At 39.1% G+C, this 25,164-nt stretch overlaps 1 protein-coding gene across 3 annotated transcripts in view; it reads right to left on the bottom strand.

Moving 5' to 3' along the window:
* DCLK1 (doublecortin like kinase 1) overlaps positions 1-25,164 on the bottom strand; it is a 249,765-nt gene that overhangs the window by 209,971 nt on the left and 14,630 nt on the right. The window lies entirely within an intron of this gene.

Here is a 25,164-nt window from a genome sequence, read left to right as displayed (position 1 = left end):
AGATGAACACTACCTGCAGGCAGCTAAGTACACATAAACACCTTTAAAAATCTTGCCAAGAGTGTGGAGACGTTTCTGAAAAGTAGCCATAGGAATCTCACAAATTCCACACTGCCTCTCAGCAGAGAAGCCTAACTGTTAGATTATGGGCCACTAACTAGAAGGTTTGATGTCTCCTGCATTTCCCACCAAATCTGTTGAAAATCAGGCAAACACTGTATTGCCTGATTAGCGTTTGTTTCTGGTGTATCCTAAAGTTATCATTTCAAAGACGTCTAATCTCCAATAGTTTGTTTCTGACTGGACACTAACTTTCTTGCTCTAGAGCAAAATTTTAGAAAAGTCCTGGGAACAGGGGATAAGCTTAGAAATAAAGTCAAAAGAAAATTATTTGTGCTGAGGGACAAAGAAGCCTTGTAAAACTGCAAATTGCTTTATGAACTGAAATTGCATCAAGGGGTGATCTACCAGCAGGAGAGGGAACAACACACTATGTTTACTTACACACATTTTAGACTCTACTGCAGTCTCACATGTTCTCACTTACAACTGTTTCAAGGCACTGCAGTATTACATATGGTTTTCATCTTTGCACTGCACATGCAGGATGCTTTGTTTTCCATATCATACTCATGTCTTGGACTTGGGGGAATCTAACTTCTCCCCAGTGACAATGCACAATTTTAATCAGGAATCATGCAATATTTCGTAATTTCACTAAAGTGCCCGCCTCTGGTTTCAGGCAATTATGCAATACTTGTTCAATTTAGATTTCAGTATACAGTGAGCAGTACCAGGGAACTGTTAACTATCCCCAGCTGAAAGTCTGGAAGAGCATTTGGTGGGGAAAAAAAAAGGCGGGGGTGGCAGGGGAAGGAAGTGAAAGTTTCTTTTTTTTATTTATTTTTAAAATAAGCATACCAGTTTCTAAGCTGATCATGATCATTTAGTCGTCCATTTTCAAGTGCTTGGGATAAGGAGATTGATACAGTTGCTAGTTTGAATGCTGAGAAAGTAGCCATACTAATATAAACTGCTTCTTGTCCTGGAACTGCACCTGAGGACCATTGTAAGAAGAGACATTATACATTAATACATTGCACAGACACTTTATTTAATCCAAATATTTTTTCTGACAATAAGCCCAAAACCAAGATTAAAAGCTTGTCTAAGATATGACACAAGACTCAAAAGTCATAAGTACAAGAGACCACCACTGTTCTGCAATATGGCCAAGATCAGCAGGATGTGGAAAAGTTGTCAGTTTTCAACTAGATCCTGCAGTTCTCCATGTACCTGCCAAATAATGACTCACAGCAGAAGAATTCTCAAAATACTGTACAGCAATCACGAGAAAGCAATCAAGAGAAGCATTATGGTTTGCTGCATAGATCAAAAGCAAATCAAGGCTGACTTATTGTAAAGAGATCTTTCCTAAGTAAAGCAACTGATCAATTTAATGTAGAAACATGATGACTAACATTCAATACACAAAGCAACAGACTAAAATGCTCCCCCTTTCTAGTATCAGCAACCAAGAAACTGTAAACCTACTAAATAAAAATAAATCCAACCCAAACTCTAAAGATATACACACAACCCATGTAATTCAACTCACTGAAGCTATACAAAAAACCCTCTAAGAACGACTACCCCAAACACCAAAGGCAGTTGCAGACACCTTGCCAAGGGACATTCAGCTTGCTCAGAACACCCTGCCATTCACTGCCCTTCAACACTGGGCTTCTTGGCCTGAGCCAATGCTGCCCTTCCAAAGCTCCCATTTGCTGATGGTGAACAGAATCTGAAACTCATCCCTCCCCAGAACTCCCTGCAGCTGGCTTCAGCTCTTTCAGCTGCACTTACTGAGATGCAGCAAGCAGCCTCACCTGTGAAGACTGCCCAGCATAGCCCCTGGAACTATCCTACTGCTGCTAAACTTCAGTGAACTGAGCCACAGTGTACCAGGTTAGCTTCCTCCCCAGACTTAAAACCACAATTAAAAAAATCCATCAACTTAAGAAACAAGCGTGAATGAAAAAGGGGAGCATTTTGCCCAAAACATGCATCTCTTGCAAGATTTCCCCTTGAAAACAGCTGTGAACAATAAATATAATTTCATTTTCAAATCACAGGATGGGCTCTTGCCACTGCAGTGAAAATACAGTCAAGCCTGTGCACGTACAAAAGAAAGCAAGTGTCTCTGAAGTCTTGCGATTACTGCGACCCTTCTTTGCTCCCTCTCAAAGGAGGCAAGAAAGCTATCAATATCATCTGTTGCTCCATCACCCAAAGCAACAGGTTTGTGGGCAATCTAGAAATTCCCACTTGGGTGATTAAACACAGCAGTATCAGTATGAGACCCTACCCTGGAGCTTTTCCCATGCATACACTTAAATAAACCCTGGAAGTTGAACTAAACTAGACTTAAACCCTCCAAGCCAACTCTGAACCCTGAGAAGTATATTCTCCTTGTATGCATATTTCAAATGTCACTAATATTAGATGTAGCTTGTCTGACTAATGAGCCAAAGCCATTAAGGCCTCACAATGTATATAGGAAAAAAAAAAAGTCCCAAAGGCAAAAATTGCACAAGTTTAGTAAGGAAACAAATTTATGCCCTCCTGTTCCTTATCTTGCCAAGGGCATCCCAATTTACTATGAATTGTCTCTGTTAATCAGAATAAGAGGTCTAGCTTAATGCAACCAAACTTTTAGATGCTGTTTAAAATGGCAGGAAAATGAGTAATAGGTAAAGGAACATCAACGTCACCATGTGACACTTAAAAACAGCAAAACTAACACTTACCTATATGCATTCATTGGACAGGCTAGGTTTAAGGACCTTATAGAAGGTCCTTCTATATAGAATACCTGACAAAGTTCAACACACCTTTGCAGAGCTTTAAATAACAAGGTAGCACACAGAACAGACTCTCACAAAGAAAAAAAAAAGTTAAAAAAAAGAAAAGTCTAAGGATGGTTCAGGAGACTTTCAGCAACTTGTGCAGAAATGCAGAAGCCGTGCACTTTGCCGCCAAAGCTTACCTAATTTTTGAAGGGGCAGCCTGAGAAAAAAAGACAGGAACAGATGAAACAGTTTCCCCAAAAACCGGAGCAGCTCTGGAGCCAGGTGATGACTAAAGAAGGGGTGTAGAACCTGAGGCGGAAAGTCCCTTTGCAGGAGCAGAACAAAACAGGACTTTTTTTTTTGTGCCATTTTATGTATTTACATCTAAACTTGATATTCCATCCTTAACTTCTTCTTACATAAGGCTTGATTGGACTAATCATTCCAGGCTAAAAAGGGTCAACAACCTGTTAAGTGTATAGACTCCCCTGTTATCACACAGCTGGCATCAATGTCTTGATTAAATCAACAGCAATATAGTATTAGAGTAACTTTCTTTCATTATTGAGATCTCTATTTAGACAGCAACTACTGACAACTTACTGAATGGAAATTCCAGTCACCTGCTGGTTTTTAGTGATGTTTCAGAAAAGTCTCAATTCTGTGATAACATTCTTCTGAGTTACCCTTACAAGGAAATCTATCCACAGAAACTTCTAGGAAAGTATTTACTTGGTCAGCTGAACTCCTTTCTTAAGGCAATATTAGTACGCTTACAGAATTTTCTCACAGGCCAGCTCTAACACATGGCACAGACTGTAGCTAAGCTTTAGTTTTGTGAATTTTAAGATGTGCTGTGAAATAGACATAGTTAAATTTAGTGTCTCTTTCCAGATACTTTGGAGGTAGTGTAAAAAGAGGCTGGTTTTTAGCTCAGACTGGAATGACTGTAAGCTACGTTAGGCAGCACAAACACCTTAAAACCATCATTCAGTTCCTTCCTATGAGACTGAATTATTAGAAACTTGGACTTAAACACAAACAGACACTCTCCAACCCAGGATCAAAACAAGAAGATTACTTTGACAGTACCAAAAGCTGGGGAGAATATACAGGATAGGGCTGGCTAATGCAGCTTTTGTGCTGACAGCTGCAGAGCCACAGCCAGGCTGGGAAGCAATCCCTGCCAATGTGAGCACACCAGGCAACGTAAGCAAGTTATAGAGCAACCCCATCTCATCAAAGCTGCACCAACCTGGGCAATAAAGAGTTTCCCCATTCAAGCCCTCTTCTAGAATACATTCTTTTCAGTTATTATAGAGCTAGCAAAAATAAGGACTTTTTTAGAAATTGATATTCATGTGTGCATTCAGCAGTTTATTTGATTTTGGCAGTGTAGGCAATAAAGAGAGACAGAATATAGGACATGCACTTTACATAAAACATTTGTGTGGATTTGCTGTATCAAATCAGGATTTTAAAGTCTGTTATATAAGAGGAGGGAAAAAAAAATCCCCAGTTTGGCCAGGTTCTATACAATCTGGATGACTGATCTCATTTAAATAAAGGTCTAATAATAACTCAGGAAGCAGTGCTCAATTGTATTGCAATGTCCTTTTCTCTCTTGTAAATTATATTTTTTCTCTCTTGTACATTGTATTTATAGTAAACATTTTTATTTAATAAAAATTTAAATGGTGATCACAGGCTCTCCAATCAACCTATTTGATCAGAGATTAGAACATGGTACAGTTCAGAGGATCTACACTCAGCCTACAGTCTGAGTGCTGCCCTGCATCTGGTTCAAAAGGACAAGTTTAGGTCAAATACTTAATCTAGTTGCCTGGCTTTTATCAGTCTGTGCTATAACTTTTACATTAAGTATGTTTTAGTATCTAATTGATTCATATAATTTTTTAAGTAAATCATGCCTCGAGTGACTTGTAAAGCTATTTGGGCAACTTCAAATTATTGTAAGTGCATTATACAGAAAGAGAATTCAATGTTCCCCATTTAATAATCCCCAAATGGTTTTTAAAGAACATTGTAGGGCTTGTATCATGGAATACAGTATCTGAAAGAGAGCGCAAGTACAAAGGATAGGTTGCTATTTATGGCATTCATTAAGAGATAGGTAACTTGCTCCTTTATTTTCCGGTGCATTCTTTCTTCTCTGTTCAAAGCTTTCAAATTACTAACTAATTGCTAACTAGGAGCAAAAAAGGGGTTGAGGCCTCTCTGTTTTGCACTATGAAATACCACCACCATACCCACTGTTTTATTCCTAACTTGCAAAATGTAGTTGGTTTGCTTAAGATGCAATACAATATTTGAAATCTGGTATCTAGCTTTTCAAACACTGATCTAAGTCAAGTTATTGCTCACTCTGATTTCCAGCAGGTTTATCTGTGCTGACTGCACTATAGCTTTCCTTACAAATAACCTCACTAGGAAACAACAGACTGTTTTTATTACAACACAGGAAAAGTTTGAGCACTTCTCCACTTATATTAAAAAAGAAAAAATAATAAATGCAGTAATAAAGGTGATGACAACAGTCAGAGGTAAAACTGCACTTCACTCAGTAATCCATCAAACTGGGAATACCATGCCAAGGCACTGACTCGCTTGAGAGACTGAACTCCAGTTCTCCAAGGCCAAAGCACTTCTAAGCCAAGCTAAGACAAGTCAAAAAGAACTCCTGTGAGTTCACCTGCAGGCATGCCAGTTCACGTAAGGAGGACTAGTACTGGGTGACACAGGGCTTAAAAAAGTATCAAAAAATAAGAAAGTAGTGACAGTGGTTTTTGGCCACACTTACCTTAAGACACTATGCCCTGCTCAGCGCCTACGAAAGCAAAGTGGCTGCAGGTAATTTAGCTTTTTGCCTAAGCCACAGAACTAGAGATGCTATCGAATTTTTAATCACTCAAGCTTCTCCTTGTACTCTGTAAGCTGCATTGTGATTGCAAACTCCTCCTGGCATTTTAGCTACAGGAGATAAGAACTATTCTTGGCCTCTTCTCTTACACACCTGTGGGCAGACAATACTATGCAATAGCTTTTCTATTTCACAGGAGTACCTGCATTTCTGCATGTAATGAACTACTCTGTTTTACACAACACTCACTTTAACCTCAGTGCAGCTTTTCAAAATATTAATTGACTCAAACACCACCGATGAGTAGCACTCATGTAACACTGTATAGTAATGGCACTTCATTAGAGAATCAATGAGAGGAGGTAGACTAAACCTGAGCTACAGATTCTATACTAAGATCAAAAGACCCTATTTCTGTGTCTACACCAGCCCCTGAGAAAGAGTCCAATTCTCACACTCTTTCACTCTCACAGAACTAGATTTATTAGTATGTCTGTGTGTGATGTAAAATATTTTGTCCCAATTGACACTTACAAAACTAAAAGGCAAATTAATATTCTCCTTTGAAAATATGTAATTATTTTTGTAACAAATTCCAAATGAATTCCTTAGCTACTTTGAGACCATGCACTCAGAAATTCACAGCCATAGCACTGACGGCTGCAAGGCAGCCTCAAAAATAAAATTTTACACTAACAGAGAATCATGACTCACAATATGCTCCCTCTATCTGCATTCATTTTGGAAAACTGACGAGCTGATGACAGGTGTCAGTTTGTGCTTCTTAAAAGAAAGATCAGATGGGAATCCAGATTGTAGTTTTACCAGAGGTCAAATAAGAAAATACTTTTAGTTTCAGAGAGCCTAGGGAGCCATGTGTCCAACAGTGATCCTAATAGTGCTCACTTTTAATCCTATCTTTGCTGGGATATGTAGAATAACAACATCTAATTGCTCTCTGCAAATCACAGAATTGGGACTTTCTTATCTGACATTGTAAAAACAATTCATTTTTTTTAACCACACTATAACACAATTTATTGTATAGTTGGTTAAGCTGTCCTAAAAAATATGCGTTTTCCAGTGCTTTGTGTCTATGCAACTATTACACCTTTCCACAGGAGTCCTGTAGTTGTGTGTAACAGGAGATTTGTGATGGCTGAATTACAAAGAGAAGCAAACACCATAATTACACTTAAAAGTTCCTGCTAACAGTCAATATGGAAGCCACACTCCACCGAATATCAAGCTTACACTTCCACTGCCTACTAGCGCCAAGAATGAAGTCACTCTGTAGCAGTGTCCCTGTCCTTTGTGTGGCAGAAGCTGTTCCTTGGCAACCGATGCAGACAACTGAGTTGCCACGGAAACAGCAAAGGCTAATTTATAAAAATTCTGAAACAAAGCAACTGTAAAGGCAACCCTAAATAGGGTGGGTATGTTCTGTATTACTTCCTACAGCATTCCCACCGTAAAAAAAAAAAAAAACGATAATGAAAATACTAAACTACTAACCGTAATTTTCATTATTTCTGTAAAACTAGGTTTACAGAAAGCTGATGTTTCATTGCATCAGCAGCAAGTAGCCCCTTTCCCCCTTTGGTTCAAGTTGGCAAATATACCTGAGATTTATACTACAGTTGAAGAGGATTTTCCCATTTCAGCCAGTGTTTTCTCTTTCGGGGAAGAGGAGGGCTGAGGGGAAGAGGCACAGAACAACTGTCTAGGGGTGTGCCTGGAACATTTGCAAGCTGGATAAAGCAAGTGTTCACATAACGAAAAGGCAGAACAATTGTGTACACTATAGCTCACTTGAGCTAAGGAACGTATATTCAAGTTTCTTATTCATTAATAAATATTTATTAGTAGAAAATGTTTTCTCTTCTTTCATAATTAGAGAGATGCCAGAGATAATCATCTCCTGCATACATTTTAACCACATTTACATTTTGTGTATGTGCACGTGTGGAGAGCACGCTCAAGGCATACATTTTTATCAGTGAACAAATCCAGGGAGAAAAAAAAAATCACCACATGCTCCATTCCCCTGGAAAGGAAACCAATATAAAAACAAATCCTCTCTTCAAAGAGAAAGCCAGTAGGTTCAGCTGCTTAGCCAGGCAACTTGACTCCTCAGCACGATATACTCAAGAGAAAGAGAGATGAAGAGAGCCTGGAGACAGACTCACTGATGGCAGGCTCCCACCGACAGACACAGGCTGGATTCTCCTCCTGCCACGTTAACCTCAGTGCTCTCCAATTCACCATGACACCTCCACAGAGTTGGGTTAGGCAGTAACTGTTTACTGGCTGGCTGGTCAGTGCTTTTGTGCTACGTGACCAGCTGCCTGCTGCCAAACACGGCACCAGTGAGAAGAGTCCTGGCTGCCTCACTTCCACAAGGGAAAAAGTCCACTTGCAGCACCGAGGGCACCAACCTGAGCCTGTTTTACTCAGCCATAAAATTCCATAAAGACATGGGAACTGCTTCAAAATTGCTATTGCTCTTTCAAGTTTGATTTAAGCAGACCAATAGGTTCAAAATGTATTAGGCAAGGACTGAAATTAATAGTCCATACACTTTATTTCCATGGGAAACTAGGCCAGAACTGAACACATCAGCAAGTTTAAAAGAAAATGCATCCTCTTGATGCTTTCTGCAAATCAGAGAAATCAGTCATACAACTGTACTCATCCTCAGCTATTCAGTGACCTGTGAAAACCAGCATTCTCACTGGTGATTATCACCAAGATTGCCAGGTGTGTAAAACCCAGTAGAGCTAAAGCAAAGCAGCTGCTCCAGAGAAATGCTGCACATCAATCAGTTATTGTGAATTATAAAAGGAAAAAAAACAAATGCATCCCAACTGAACAATTCCCTGAGTTCCCTTAGTTTAACACCTTACCTGCTATGTAAACAAACAAACAAATTCTGCACAGATTCCATTAATTTTAATACAATAGTGAAATAATTTCTGAGCTATAGGGTGCTTGTAAGAAGTTTCTCCGGTGTATACACAGCCTATTTCCCACCACAGACAAACTCACCCTAACAACCTGACAAATACTACTGCATGCAGCTTCTCTGGAGAGTTTTAAAAGTAGAATTCACTTGACAGAAATGTAAGAAACTTATCCAGCTATCTCAGAAGTGGTTTTACACTTCAACTGTTTGGCCATTCAGATGCCTTGGAAGAGTTAGAGTCACTGTCACCTTAGCAAACAGTCAAAAAAAGGTGGGTAGCATACATTCCTCTCTCTTCACAGACTGTGTCCCGAAGTGTAGAAGTTTTTATTAGCATGTCAGCTGTTACGTCATTTCACTGAAATATATCATTGCACATTCTCCACTCTTCAAAGAGACAGGTGAAGATACACTCTGCACTAGGCAGTCCTATTTCTCTTCTGCTGAAGACATGGTCCGGTCATAAGTCTTCTTGAACTTCCCTTGATCTCAGGAAGTCAGTCAATAAAACTCCACCTGGATATTTGACAGCATTATACTTTGAAGACACTTTCAAAACAGTGACAAATCCATTCTTCACTGCCTACATGAATTCAGTTTACCCACAGAAAAGATAACTCCAATTTGTCATCAAACTATTAACTTATATCACAACAGCTACCTTTTCCAGTAAGTTGAATCAAGAATATGCAGTTTACTCCTTATTTTAACAGTTCCTTCATTCCTCATCCTAAAACATCCATTGGATTAGGATACTTTGTCATTCTGAAACATAAGCAATAACAAACATTTCCCCAGTACCTTTGAAAGTAAGGACTTTCATATTTTTATATGAAAGCAACACACTTCAATAGCTCTAAAGATCAGCAGTAGTGCTAAAATAATTACTCTGTTGGTGACAATTTTTTCCACAGCCTGAAAAGATTTTAACAAATATTTTGAAGCAAGTGGCAGATTGTTTGCATTTGTGTGTGATAAAGCAAGATCAGGGAAGAACTACCCCAAACTTTCTAGCAATATTTTCCTCTCCAAAGACAGATGTATATGCTATCCCACATATGAAAATGATTTCCTTATAAAGTCAGCTGCCATAGGTAAGGACTAGTCCAGGTGGGCTTTGCTCAGTACTAGTTCCCAGCAAAACCAAACTTCACAAAGCTGAGGGAAATCTCAGCCATACTAACAAGAGGCAGGGAGAAGATGGGGGGTGAAAATCCACCGGAAAAAATAACTGGGATAGCACAGTTTTTGTTCACAGACAATGCTGACTGGAAAACACACCAAAAAAAAAAGGCAGAAAAAATTCCAACTCCTTATTTGTTCTTGAGAATGTGAGCAATGTGAGCTCTAGACTGCAGGTGTATGTGTACATAAGCACACAAAAGAGCTCCTACTTGCCCTTCCCAGATGGGCAAATTACTGAGTAGCAGAGATTTGTGCAGGCATCTCTGACGAAATGAAACATGAATTATCCAGGGTCATAAAAAAAGAAAAAAAAAGTCACCTCTTTTCAATGTAGATTGATTGTATCCTCATTCAGGAGATAACTTTACATTTATTGGGGGAAGGAAAAAACACCCCCAAACCAACCTCCCCTTGGCCTCCCTGCCCCTTCCTACACACCATCTTCCCTATACGAAGGGAGAAAACTAGGAAGAGTACAGTTTGCCCAGCTGTTTTGCAATGCTGGTAAGTAACTGATGGTCTTGTTTCTCCTCCATATGACAATTTAGAAGCAAGTGAATGAGATAAGATGTCTGAAGAGAGTTTTCACAGGGTATGAAATTTTATCAATGAGAGCAGTACCAAAAAACGCAGGTTAATTTAGTTTATTGTTCTATTGCAGGATGTGTCACAATACTCGAAACCTGTTAGCATTAGCCAGTTGACTCAGAATGGTATTATTCACAGCACTTAAATTTCTTCTGAGAAAGGAAGTTTGAGAACATGAAGTCTACAAAAGATTTTGAAGTCGTACAGAAAAGAGTTGCCTACAGAGAAGAAAAACCCAAATTATGGTTTCACTAACAAGACAAAACAAAGTCAGGCTACTAAGGCTACTAAGTCTTTCATCTGCTAAAATTTTTATTCGAAAAGCCCTTACTTAGCTTCAGCTACAGCTTCACCAAATTGAGATATGTCTGCAATTTAGATTTTTTCAGACTTGCTAAAGATCTAACATAATTACTTGGATACATCACAGGCTATGTAGATGGCAGAAGACTCTCTAAATTACTTGTCACATTTTTGGAAATGGAGGAGCATCTACCCTTCTAGGGTCTACAGTCCTCTCTTCCTTCTTTGGGATGCATTATTTGGGATTTGCCAGGAAACAGCTGCTTCTCCCTCTGCAGTGCCTACTATAACCCTTCTACTCCCAGGGCTCCCGTAAGAGTTTCCTGTGATTGTAAATCAGTTCTTTTTCCTGACTTGCATGTAACACAGGCTCCTGTGTAAAAGGGGTGAGCGATCTTTTCGTGTCTCTTCAGTAGGTCTGTGCTGCTTTTCTATAAACTCATCTCTCCTTTCTGTTTCTTCTGTGCTGTGTTTAGCCTCACCGTTCCAGTCTACTAGCATAATCCATGACAACTTCATATTGCCCCCTCAACTTCTGTCTGTATTTCCCCTCACGGGGGGCAGATTATCCAGTCTCATGCTCATCTTCATGCCCACTGCTAAATAATCAGCCTCTCCTTGTCTACATCTCTATTTCTAAGTGATTGAGATTCAGTACTAATTTGAAAAGGAATTATGTACACCTTACTAAGGGCAAAATGTCTCAGTCTTATTTTGCATAAGCCTCCCATTTAACTGTTATCCAGCATTTTCTAACCTTCTAACCTAACCTTGATCAGGACTGCAGAGTGGTGTCTTTGTTCTTTCTAATGCAGCACACACCCACTGCACCTTGGAAAACCATTCCAGCTCTACTTGACTAGCTGAAAATTACTTGTCACCTTTTCTAATCTGCTTGGAGTTTTTTGTACCAAGTTTAAAGACTTATTTCCTGGCAATAATCTAAAGTAATACAGAATAAAAGCTAAGGAAAGTTGGTACACGTTTTTAGTGAGGCTTTGTTCCCAAAGAACGGAAACACTTACTGTACAGACAGACTACCATTGATTTGGGATACAAAAACTTCCCACACACTTTACCTAGATTCCTCTGGGGGAGAAAACTTGGAGCTGTAAGGCTGCCTGTCATTTCAGGATTTCAGAATGATGGGAAGTTGTGACAGGCTGCTTAAAAAACAACAAAAAAAAAAAGTAAGCTTGATGACTGCATAAGATCGTAATGTTCCTGTTCCAATGCTGCAGCAGGACAAGATGCCACAATTTGAAACTAAAGGCAAGGGAGAACCTCCCCTACCCAGCGGAGGAACTGGAGGCAGTGGTGAAGAGCTTCAATAAGTATAGCCACAATATAGGTCATTTTTCAGAGCACCCGCCTCTTATTTCAGTGATTCTTCTGATTATTTGCCTATAAGAGAAGAAGCACTGTTAAAGCTTTCCTCTTCCTACAGAGGTACAATGTGACATTCAGTTGTTCCTCTCCCCCTCCTTCTGTAACATTTAAGAAAGCAGTTCCTACTGTACACTGTGAAAGATGACTGGCATTCACTTGGACTCAGCACAAGAGAAACCAGAGCTTAATTTTCTTTTCTAGGACAGTCCTCCTCCATCTGCAGATAGAAAGGTTTGATTTTTTTTACAGGGATGCCACATTTAAAAGCTATTCCTCCTACAGTGTCATTGAAGACTTGCCAGAGAAAGGAAAGTCTCATCCTTTTGTTCTCATCACCTCCCTCCCACCACAAACAACCACAGTACAAAACACAACAGGCTATATACCAGGACCCCACACTTGAATACTGCTGCTTAAATGAGATTTAAATAAAGCTGCAATATAATTTTGGTTGAAAGCATTTTTCTGGAAGGTGTTATTCCTACAAATACTATTCATCTATAGTGACTCCTATATATCTTTACCTATTTGCTCCTTTGGTCCCACATTTAAAATGTAGTAAATGTTTTGAAATTAATTGTAGCTTCACAGCATTATTTCTTGCTCATGTCTTAATGAAATTGTCTGATTAAGAAAAAATTCAACTGAACAGCTTTTTGTCAAAAACAAAAGTTATTGGGTAAATGTATTCATTCTGACAAATACTTCAGCTGAAAATGTCAGACATTTTGTTAACTATTGGAATACTTATACATTACTATAAAAGGTTTTACTTCCTTTCAATGTTGCATTATAGAAATGGAGCCCCCAAAAGACTTTACCTAGTTGCCTGGCATGTCCATAGTACATGCTGAATGCTCACCGCAAGTTTAACTGTTGCTAAATTTAACCAAAAAAAGTGAAAAGTTCAAGTATCATGTTCCTGGTTCTCAGCCAGTTAGAACAACCCTGGTCTTCCTATTTCATCCCTTTGGATACTATGTCTCTCAATCTTTGCTCACCATACTGAGAGCAACCAATGCTAATATCAGTCCAATTATCTTTACATAAGGTACAGAAATTTTAGTTTGCCTATCCCTGATGAAAAAAGCAGATATCAACAACTGCTTTCAGAAAGATCCTAAATCAACTGCACAACCACGAAACAATTCCTACTTTTATGTCCCATTCTCCTACATACATAGGTTTTTCCACCATCTCATAGCAATGAAAAGTTCAACACTTCTTGCATTATAAACCTTCACATATCATGCCTACTGCACTCTCATCCGGTTTCTGCTCCTCTCTTTCTGAAAGGCTATTTGATTATTCTTTCCTACATTAACTGCTTCATATTTGCCTTATTAAATTTTACACTGATTGCAGTCAGTGTTCCCAATTCATCAAGATCACACTCTATTTAAACAGATTCCTCCAGAGTATTCGCAATGCTTCTCAATCTGCCCCAGAACAGATGTGTTCTGATTTAGAAACTGAAACGTCTAAATATCAATTTTTTTTCCTTAAAGCATATAAGCCGCCTTCTTTTTCACAAATATATAGAAAACTGAATGTGCTGGAGCACAGGAGGTATTTTTAAACAGCAAGAATAAAAGAATAGAAGTACAATAGGATTTCAGATAGCAATATGGTCTACTCAGACAACAGGAAATAACAGAGTGCCTTTTTGTATTCCAGGTGCTCTCACCCTAAACCCAACTGCTTAGGTGTAAACTCTGCTACCACCATCATACCCGCATCAGGGGCACTGACCCTATTCATGCTCATGTAGCTACAGTAAGAAGTGCACAGAAAATAGACTACTCTGTATCACAATCAACAATGTCATATATGGACTTTTTCATGATCATGAGCTTCTATATTTTTAAACTTTTTATTCTTAAGCACCAAGACAGAATTATGGCATGCATGAGTTTATTCTCATGCGAGCACAGGGTTTCTCATTATCAGCGTCTAATGCGCCAGGATCATTTCCCGCAACACATGCGTGTTACGCTCACCTCCTTATCAAAGTTACTTCCACTCCAAGGAGCATGTAAGTATGCCACTTAAACACTCCATATATTGCACTAGCTTTAACTCAGATTTTGCGGGGGCGTAAGATGCAAATACAAATTTCATACATGGAGAAACAGCAGAAGGTTAAAGAAATCTTGATTATAATAATACAAGATGTATAAACAGAACAAAAGAGCTGGCCTATAGAATCTAGATGTCATGCTCAGGAGACCACCGAAATGGTCTTGTTTGTTCTGTTTGTTCACACAGAACAAACTCCACAGAAAGTGCCATTTGTCAGACTTCTAGATTTCAAACAAACAGGAGCTATGACTAGAAATCAAGAAAGAGGATAATACTGAAATACACAAGAAGTGTGGAAATGAGTAGTTAAAAATTCAAAGAAAATTAAGGAGTCTCCTAGAAAACCTTCAGAAACAGACAAATGATTCAGAGGCAGATAAGAAATCAAGAAAGGGAACATGAGACAGCAGGATATTTCAGGGACAACTAGAATAAAGAAAAAGTGTCAAAGGTTTCACTTTTGGATGCATGCTATATAGCAGCAGCTGCAGTTTGCAATTCAAATTAATGCAAAACAGACACATAACCTGGCTGCAAGGGAAGGCAGGTGAAGGTATTTTAAACAGCAAACATTATTCTATCTAAAAAGTCGGCATGTGCATTTCAGACAATGTCTGTCTTCCCTCATTGTTAACCAAAGGCACTCTACCCTGGCTATTCCACAAGATGCCCTCAATCTTCCCCTACTGTCTGGCAGCTTTGAAAAAAATCTTTGCTTAAACCAAGCCAAAAAGATAATTAAACACAGTTCAAACTGAGATTTCACTCTCCATTCACTCGATGAGTAAAAGTCTCTTAGAGTTTTAAGCCATTAAAGCTCAAAGGAGTTTTATTTAAAAGAAGTTTCTGAGATCCAACATTTAATAGAAAACCAAATCCACCAGAACAACTGATTTGGGAGAGGCAATCAGCCTTAGCTACTTAACACGAATTTTATTTTCAGTAATATCCAACTGTGAATTCAAAACCCTATAATGCTTTGCTGGTTCCAGTGGGAGCGTACTATGGTCTTCTGTCTTGCTTTCTAAACTTAAACTCACTTATCTCCCATAATTTCACATCCACCCGTGCTCATTTCTGTCTATGTGTAAAGTACCATATCCTGTCCTACATCCCTCAAGTCCCCAAAGACTTCTTTGCTCTTCTGTCTATGACTTCAAGAATTCAGTCCTATGGAAGAAGCTTGATTCCCTCCTCGGCAGCCTTCTCAGCCAAAAACACCTCCTTGTAGCAGGTGGTCTGACCTACTTAAAAAGGTTTTTTGGGGAAAACATAACAGAAAGTACTTAATAAAATTTAAGAACAAACTATATGTAATATACACCTTGTCACTTACCACTAACCAATGACATCAGGAAGAGAGTCTCAAATGAGTTTCATTTGTTTATAAAAATCTAAGCCGTTTTCAGAGCGCTACTGTCTTCATTCAGTACAATGGCAATATTTTAACCTTCTAGTAATTGTATTAGTTCCTAAATCTGATTGAGTCTGGACATTCTGCCCCCACGAACTGGCACACAGTAGTGGGGACAGATTCAGAAGAGATTAAGTCAATACTGCCTACAGGATTGAACAAATTAGTTTCAAGCTTAAAGAGGAATGGAGGGGGAAAGAGGCAGAATACATTGAACATCACTGATTTAATAGTACTTAATATTGTTGTCCCTGAACGTCCTCTAAGTCTCAGTCCCACTTCTACTGAAATTCACAGCAGAAATCCTCAGACACACAGAGTAAGGAAACAGAACTACATCTCCAACTTCTATACACAGCAGGGTTCATTTAAGAAAGAATCCTTCTAGAGGTAGAGACCTGGATTCATCTTGATTAACTTGATGAGCACCTGAGAAGCATGCCCTAGACTCGCTTTCTACAGAAAAAAAACCCACGAGAGGCAATTCCAGACCAAATAGGTAGAATACGCAAAGACCCTTGTATTTCTTGCTGCTCACTGTAAGAGACAGCAAAGCGCATGGCTTAAGAAGCTGGAAAGTACTGACAGTAAGTTCGGATGCTTCACGGTTGACTGCAGTTTCAGAAAAGAATCTGGGTTCATAAAAGTTTAATTAGAAAAAAAACAAGGTACAAAATTGGGCTGTCACTACCATTTCCTCCACCATTAGTAATTAATTTTTGGACTATTTTGCCAGTATCAATTACATTTTGTAGTGTTTTAAAGATCTTGGTTCCTATAAACAGATAGAGAAAAGTGAAAGTATTAGGTTTCACAGAAAAACACAGCTAGTGACAGAATATTTATGTAGTTTGCCCTCTCAATATTCATCTTTCATGGAAGAATTTTCTTCTACACAACAGCTTGGCAAAAAGGTGTTAAAGACAAATGTAAGTAGAAAAAAATAAGTAATCAAGGGCATACTTGCACTAAGTCTCAAGTAGCTGTTCAAACTTCATTAAAAAGGAGTTATCAGCCTTTAGTTTAACAACTTTTTCAAAAGGGAGATTGCCAAGATTTTCCAAGTGTTTGTGCAAAAATTCAAGGCCCAACAATCCAAGGATAGAATTATACTAAAATGCTTACATTAAAAAGCAAATATTTAAACTCTAATAAGCTGCATGCAGTATTAAGAATTTTTCCTATGAATAGTATAATTTCATTTCTTAAGAAAGAAACACATGTACTACAAAAAGACTGTAACGGGAAAATGTTTTTTTTCTTTTGATGATGCTCAGAATTCTGCTAAATGGCTGGAAATCCTCTTGTAACAATTAGTTTTAGAAAGAACAGAAACAACCCAGCAAATCCAAGATTCATTACCCTTTTTTTACAGTCTTACTAAATCATACCACTTCAGAGAAAGGAAATACAAAAACTTACTTATGCCAATGAAAAAAATATTACTAACAATAACAGCTTCAGAAAGTAAAAATAAAATCATCCCAGTGAACATGACAGTTTGACAATACACACTGCAAAGTCTTCAAACTATTGAGCTCAGCTCGTTCAGTGAGTCATGAAATACAATATCTTAACAGAACGGGGGAGCAGAACAGAGAAAGTTTAGGGTGACTACTGTTTGAAAGCATCACAGAAAGATTTCAGCTGTTGACAGAGAACCTATCTGGTGCTACGGACTGCATGTTACTGAGCAGTGGAAACTCTTTTCAATGATCACCAGTAATCTCACGCCTGTCTCCACTAAATAGTTGTACAGCATCATCAGAGAAATCTGCAAGCACTTTTCCAAGTCCTCTTTCACCAAACAAATAAGCAAGAACACCACACCCAAAACCATCACCAACAAGACCATATAGTTGGGGATGTTTCCATTCGCTTTTCCTCTCCCTCCGACTAGTCAGCAATATGCAAATCAGAACTTAACGGGATGAGAAGATTTTTTTAGTTATATTGTACATTTAAAGCAATGAAGCAAAGTCCAGATGTAGAGGCAAAGGACACTTATTCTAGTAACTGATAGTTCTGAATGACCACACCATCTCCTTCCCATTGAGGCACCCTTCCTCACACTTAGACAATATAATACTCCACCTTTGAGGAGCTGGAAGTTACTCTTCCTTAAAAAAGGCTTCTGACTGTGCATAAACTCTCTAATGAATAGCTGGATATCCTTATAAGACAGTAAGATCAACTTATGTGATATTTAAAGCATACTGAAGCAGATATGCAAGTTTTCCTTCTTATTCAGTTAATAACAGCTTTTCTTTTGCACAGCATGAAAGCCAATCTAAAGGTAACAAAAGATAGAATCTTCTCTTCTTAATTTTCAAAGTCAGCCTACAGTTCCTATGGGATGCCAGTTAGCAACCCTGGAAACTCCTATTGTGAGAGAGCTTTTAGAGACGGAGCAACACAGTTGTCAGTCTCAGCTTAATAGGAACCGACCCTAGACAAATGAATGAACACCCTGTTTTCAATTAGGAATGGGCTTCTGTTCACTCCTTTACAGAAGACTTTATTTGAGTAACAATTAAAATTGTTAGTCAATGTCATAACGTGACATCAAAACAGCATACCCAGAGTCACAAGGGTTCAAGGACCTATCACAGCTCTCCTCTAATACCAGGATAATACCAATTGCCAGCAAAATGTCTACCCTAATATGTCTTTGAATGATTTTGAACCAGATTTTGATGCTTTTCATATTAAAATCCAGTCTAATTTGTAATGGAAGTCCATTTCTCTGAATAGGAATCATAAGAATCTTCCAAGACCCCATAGACTTCCAAGACTTCCAAGACCCCAGAGCCCATCACCACCTGCTGAGATAGGCAATTTTCAGTCACTGGGGTTTTTTTGTTCTTTTTCCATCTATCATGTCTTCAAGAAGGGGCCTTTTCCCCAGTATTGAGAAAAAATCCTCATCTTTTAAGTCCTTCCCCAAAATCAGTTTCAAAACACCAAAACCAGAAGTGATACATCTTCCAGAGAAAGAAAAAAGTTTTTTGATTAAATATACTGCAGGCAGGAAGGAGGGAAAGTGAGGTGCATTAAAAGCTGGAGAGACGCATTTTGTTCTTGGAGAGTGCCCCTCACAGCTACATAACATGGTGGTCTGTCAGCATCTACCAGATAGGCCCCTAAACTTCACGTCTAAAATTAAGCAGCACGGGTATTTTCCGAGGGGTATGGCCATCTACCATTCACATGAGAAGCCCTTTAGGAAGGAACAGATTGTACAGTATAAGTGCATGGGTTTCAGGTCCCCAGGTGGTAGTGCAATATTAAAGTACCACCTCAAAAACATAAGTACAAGTTTCCCTAGCTGTTGCTTCCCTGTTAAAATGCTTCCGTGACCTGCAGAAGCCATCTTACTCGATGTTTGCTCCCAATTAGTCAGTATCTGCACAGCTACATCTCACTGAGAATTCACCATGGTTCTCTGGTCAATCAACACCACTCCTGTGTGCCTGTGGCTGGCAGGGAGCTCCAAAGCCTTCAACAAAAGAGAAGAAGTTAAAGTCACTGCACTCAAGAGAGGTCATACAGAAGATAAAATAGCACTTCTTGTCCACATTTTTCAAACTAGGAATAATTTTAAGTTGTGTGCATCTCAAGTGGATTGTAACTACAACTGAAGAACAAATAAAAAGAACATGCACAACCAGTCACCCTTAAAATTAAATGCGCTTTCTGTATTAAGAATGGAACTGATTACAAACACTGATGTGAATCAAAGGTACAGAGCACACACAAAACGAGTCACTTGCTGCACATAAATTTTATTTTGTTCAACATTCATTTTGTCTCAATTGTTGTATAACATACGCTACACAAATGTTAAGTAGAGAATGTCTTTTCGTGAACGATACCTACCTTGCTTTCTGTAGGCTTATCTGTACCAAGGACAATCCAGGTCTAGAGAAAGACATTTGAGATCTTTAATCCATCCTACAAAAGGGTAGATTTGGCCAAGAATTTACTGTAGAATACAGACATTTGTTGTGATTTAACCCCAGCCAGCAACTAAGCACCACACATCCGCTCACTCACTCTCCCGAGTTGGGATGGGGGAGAGAATCAGAAGAGTAGAAGTGAGAAAATTCGTGGGTTGAGATAAAGACAGTTTAATAGGTAAAGCAAAAGCTGCGCACACAAGCAAAGCAAAGCAAGTTCACTACTTCATTCACTACTGCCCATTGGCAGGCAGGCGTTCAGCCATCTCCAGGAAAGCAGGGCTCCATCACACGTAACAGTTACTTGGGAAGACAAACGCCATCACTCCGAACATCCCCCCCTTCCTTCTTCTTCCCCCAGCTTTATATACTGAGCATGACATCATATGGTATGGAACATCCCTTTGGTCAGTTGGGGTCAGCTGTCCCAGCTCTGTCCCCTCCCAGCTTCTTGTGCACCCCCAGCCTCCTCGCTGGTGGGGTGGGGTGAGAAGCAGAAAAGGCCTCGACTCTGTGTAAGCACTGCTCAGCAATAACGAAAACATCCCTGGGTTATCAAAGACTATTTTCAGCACAAATCCAAAACATAGCCCCATACTAGCTACTGTGAAGAAAATTAACTCTACCCCAGCCAAAACCAGCACAACATTATTACCAAGTGTTTTCCACTTGTTAAGAACAAAACAATAAAAAAGCACATGCTCAGTCTAGGTGTAGGTGCAAACAGTTGCTTTCTTTTTCTTGGGAGAATACTTTCTTAAAACAGTAGTATTAATGCTTTCTTAAAAACTAAGATATTAGGGGCCTTCACAGACAGGAGTCCACAAGAAAGAGAGTTTGTTTGTATTATAAGACACCCTCTTTGAGTGAGGTTCCAATAAAAACCAAAAACATATTACACTCAATGAAGAAGCTTCAAGCTTTCCAGCATTGTGATGTTCCCTTTCCTTGCAGCCACAATTTTAATGGCTTAAAGCAAGGTTGAGGGACTCACTCCCATTCCACCCTACGCCTCTCACACACACTTCTGTAAGGTATGTCTTTAAGTAACAGTAGCTGTATTTCATATTTGTAAAGGTAATTTGATTTGAAAGAATATATTTAAAAGAAAAAATCAGATAGTGACTTTTATTCTGGTATCTCTGCCACTGACCACTTAGCTGCCTGGAGTCAAATCCACCACATAATGCATAAACTGAAAAATAATTTGCATGATTGCATCTACTTAAGCTAAACAAACCACCTGTTCAAATAAGTAGGTCTCATTATAAACCAGATGTTTGTTCTTCCAAAAGCAAATGGAAGACTTACAAGGTGATAAAGCACTTTTGTCCAAACTTTAGTCTTTGTCTAAACATTCAAATTGTAAATATCTTGTACAAATACACACACCATAACACTTCTAAAAATTGCACTGTTTCACAACTTTGCTGTTATACATGACCTTCATTAGTGTTCTCCCATTTTAGTCTTTGGTGTTGTTCTAGGAGTGCATTAGTACACAGAAACCAGAGAACTGAGCTTGCAACACAGCAACCAGGCTGTATCTCCACAGGCAGCTTGTACCCTTGATGTTTGCATTGTGTGTCCACACACTGCCTTTTACAAAACCATATTTTAATGCACATCAAACTGAAAATGACACCTTCTGTTAAGGGAAGGTTAAAAACCAAACTAAAATGGCACAGCTACAGTAAAGCAAGATGTATTTTAGCTATAAGAAAGTGTTCCTTCTCTGCACAAGTATCTGAGAATATTAAGGGTCAATGTCTTTTCATGCACTGAAACAACATTTTAATCTAAAAAAAATGAGTAATACTCACAGTAAGTGCATGCCCTCATGATCTGAATTCCTACAGGCAGCCATTAAACCTACTCATTCTATTTTTATTTTCCTTACACAGCAAAGTTGGCAAGAAGACGACTTCAAGACCTCGCCCTGGATAGGTTTTAATTTTGGCCTGAGCTCATAAGACTGTTAAACACTTCTGAGAGTCCCACCGTCTTCTTCAAATCCACCAGCATCTTACAGGGAAGTGATTCTATCTCTTCCTCCAGAGTACAAACAGCATCAACTCCTTGTACTAGTAGAAAAAATAGACATATACTATTCTAGACACGGTATGAAACCTATCCTGTGTTGAGGGATCATTAATAATTGAACTGCGAGAGTATGCTAAATGCAGGCCACCGATGTGCTATACGATCAGATTACAGTTGTATGTTGTGCCCCTTTTTGTGCAAATTAAATTATATTCTAAAGTTTCAGAAACATAGAAGTCAAAATACAGATTCTGACATGAGTTATACGGAAATGCAAATAAAACACTAGTCACCCTGTTTGTAACAAGGAGAAATACATTTTAATAAAACTAAATTAAATGCATGAAATCCAAAGTAAACACCTACTCAGCACTGGAAATAGTAACTTTCCTCAGGTACTGACTCTCCAAGCACTACCTGTCTCATCAAGACAGGCTCTTTACATTGTCATCAAATTTTACAGGCCACCATTTAAATTCCTTTTAACTGACTATAATATTTATTAATGTCCTTTAGAGATACAAACCAAAACATCACAACTAACCAGGCTGTTGGAAGGAAAGCATTTAAGCTCATTTCCTCAATGTGGAGTGTCGGTATGGGACAACCACCTGACTCGGATGCCCAGTTAAGACTCTGACTCCTACTACTCTCTTTTGATTAGCCTGAGGCATCTAATGATAGTACCCAACAACAGTATACATACCTCATTGCCCATCTGCACTAACAATATATGGGACTCATTTCAATTTTTGCCATGGATGGACAATTCCAGTGTTGGCCTCAAAGTAACTCACAAGAGATGACTGTACGGAATAGCCTTTCTCCAAGTTACATTCCCAAGGAATAATCCTAGGAGAGCTTTATTCTGTTATCCTTACAGTAAATTACTTTTCTTGGCTCAGACATTTAATATTTTATTGCTTTTTAAGTTAGCGATGAAAAATTTAATCCCAGATTTGTTAGATTTAACCACTGAACACAGGTTTTTCCAGAACCTTCCAAGCTGCAACAGGAGTCACAGTACAAGTTCCCAACTATAAACACTACTGGTAAAATTTTGGATTTACCATGGATTTCCTCCCAGTAACCATTCACAGCTTGAGTTTAGCAATAAAGAAATCCATCACTGTGCCCCCAACGCCATCTGGGAGATCAGGCTTTTGGCAGAGAAAAACGGAGCAGCAATTGCCTAGCAGCACAGGAAATCAATGACTTCCCCATGCAGGGGTGAGCAACAGGCTGCTCCTGCTGACCGCAGGATCATTCATTTCCCTTTCTGCCAGCAAAGGTGCTTTGTACGTGCAGTGAGCAAAGTCTCCGTTACACTAGCAGGACACATGCCTTGCGCCAAACCCTGCCCTTACCAATAGGGTTAGGCAGACAGCTATGCAATTTCAAATGAATAGCCAGAATGGGAAGGAGTGAATACATGTGGAGACACCAGTCTCCTGGGAGAGCCTTTAGACACAAGGGTTTTGGGCTATGAGGTAGGTAACAAGTGTCCTAGAACGCTACTGATTTAAGCTCATCTCAAATCCCATGACTTGACAAAGGATTCAATTGAACTTAGACAACATCAGGGCCAGGAAAACCTGGTCTTCCCTTTCTGCCCAGTAATAGGATAGTATTATTTACTTCCAGCAATTAGAGCTCTAAAACAGGTGTAAAGGTATTTTTTCGTTTTAAGCACAACCATTAAAGGGGAGTTTGGAATACAAACAAAATAAAAGCAAGCACATTATCCAGGAGACAACAAGACAACATCCAGGACACATTATCCAGGCCACATCGGCATCCTTCCAGGCTGCACTTCTAGATAGCTAAACCACAAGTTTATTTACATATACAATACAAAACAGATATGCATCCGTTTTTACCGAGAGGGCTTGCAGGAACTGGAATAGTCACTCAAGATCTGTCAAGGTCACAGCAGAAACCACCACTGATCTCTGCAGCTTTAAAATCCCAACTCCTTCCTCAAATTTACTAGCCTTAGCACTCCCTGGAGCATGAGGCAGGGTAAGAAGGACAGGAGTTGAGAGTTTCCCCAGACACACACACTTTACCTTTGCTGCAGGCAAAAAGAACTTCACATCCACATTTTTGCTCCATGTCAAAGTTCCCAATGAAGTCACAGTAATGGGATCATTACAGGCATGTATGCAGTCATCAGGAACTGAACTACTGCCTGTAACCAGTGTCAGAGGTTACTGATACAAAACCGCAGATGGAAGGGACTTCTAGTCAAGCCAGACTTGGCCCCGATTTGAACCAGTGCTCTGAATAAGCAGCTTGTCCATCAACCAGCCCTCTCTGAGATCAGAGGGTATTGCTGTAGCTGTTTCCAGAGCTATGCTTGTATATTAGCCCCAGTAACTGCAGACATGTTAGGATCAGCACCGGATCTAGCTGACTGAGTATTTACCTGTACCAAGCATATTTTGCAGCATGTCCTGATAGCTATAATGTTAGCTGTACATCTGTGAATCACTGAGCCTAGAATCTGTAAAACACAGCTATATTACAGCAGAAATATCTTGGTCTCTAGCAGCTTCTAGCTTCTCAGGGAGACTGCTCATCTTTCTACCCACATTTTATACCTCTATCATTTCTTCAGTTTAATAAGTTACATTTGTAAATGCAAGTATCTGCCTTATTTCTCTAGAGTCACCACTGCTCTAAATCAATTCAGGTCATGCTGAAATTAGTCTTGCCCTTCACCAGGTTAACAGCTTCTCCAATTTTGCTATAATTAATACATGTCCGTAGATAAATTACAAATAAAGTGAAAGACAAAAAAGAAGTAGGATTAGTCTGTAGTATTTTTTCTTGCCCCTCCATCCCCAAGTTCAATAAGAAGCCTCTCATAATCTCACTCTACCACAATTTAGTAAGTCAGCAAAAAAGAGACACTGCTGAAGGTATTTCATAGAAGGAATAACATGTAACCTACAAGAGACTCCTCAATAAATGTAGTCACCACACATAACCCAACCTGTTTTCCTGCAAAAGGGAAAAAGCTCACTCATTTTCTAAGCTTGCACCTTCTTCATAGTCCATTCTAGCTGCAGTAAGACTCATCATTTGGTCACTCTGGACAGCAGTAGGCCTGCATTTATCATGGTGGAATGTGTCCTCACTGTTTGTTCTTACAGTTTATGGAAAGGCAAGTACAATGACTCATAAAACTGCTGCAAGAAAAAGCTGAAACAAGTTAACAGAATGAGCTTCTTTAAAATTACATCCTTCATCCTGCGTTTCTGGCATGCAGAGCCAAAACCACATCACACTTTCGACTGACAGATTTAGAGCTATTATTATCATAAATGGCAAGACCATCACTGAGGCCAACTAATGCTTCATGATGTGTTCCTGAACTGCTCACAGATCTTAAGTATACTATAAACACTGGAAGGCCTGGTCCTATGTTCTAGAGAAAAGTAATTTTTTACTAATGTACTATTCTTTTCCTTTTGGAAAATTTTATTTTCTTCATGCTG

This window comes from Ciconia boyciana, chromosome 1 (genome assembly GCF_034638445.1).
Source record: "Ciconia boyciana chromosome 1, ASM3463844v1, whole genome shotgun sequence".
NCBI classification, from domain to species: domain Eukaryota; kingdom Metazoa; phylum Chordata; class Aves; order Ciconiiformes; family Ciconiidae; genus Ciconia; species Ciconia boyciana.
The sequence above is the reverse complement of the archived record's forward strand: the minus strand, read 5'-3'. Positions and strand labels throughout refer to the sequence as shown.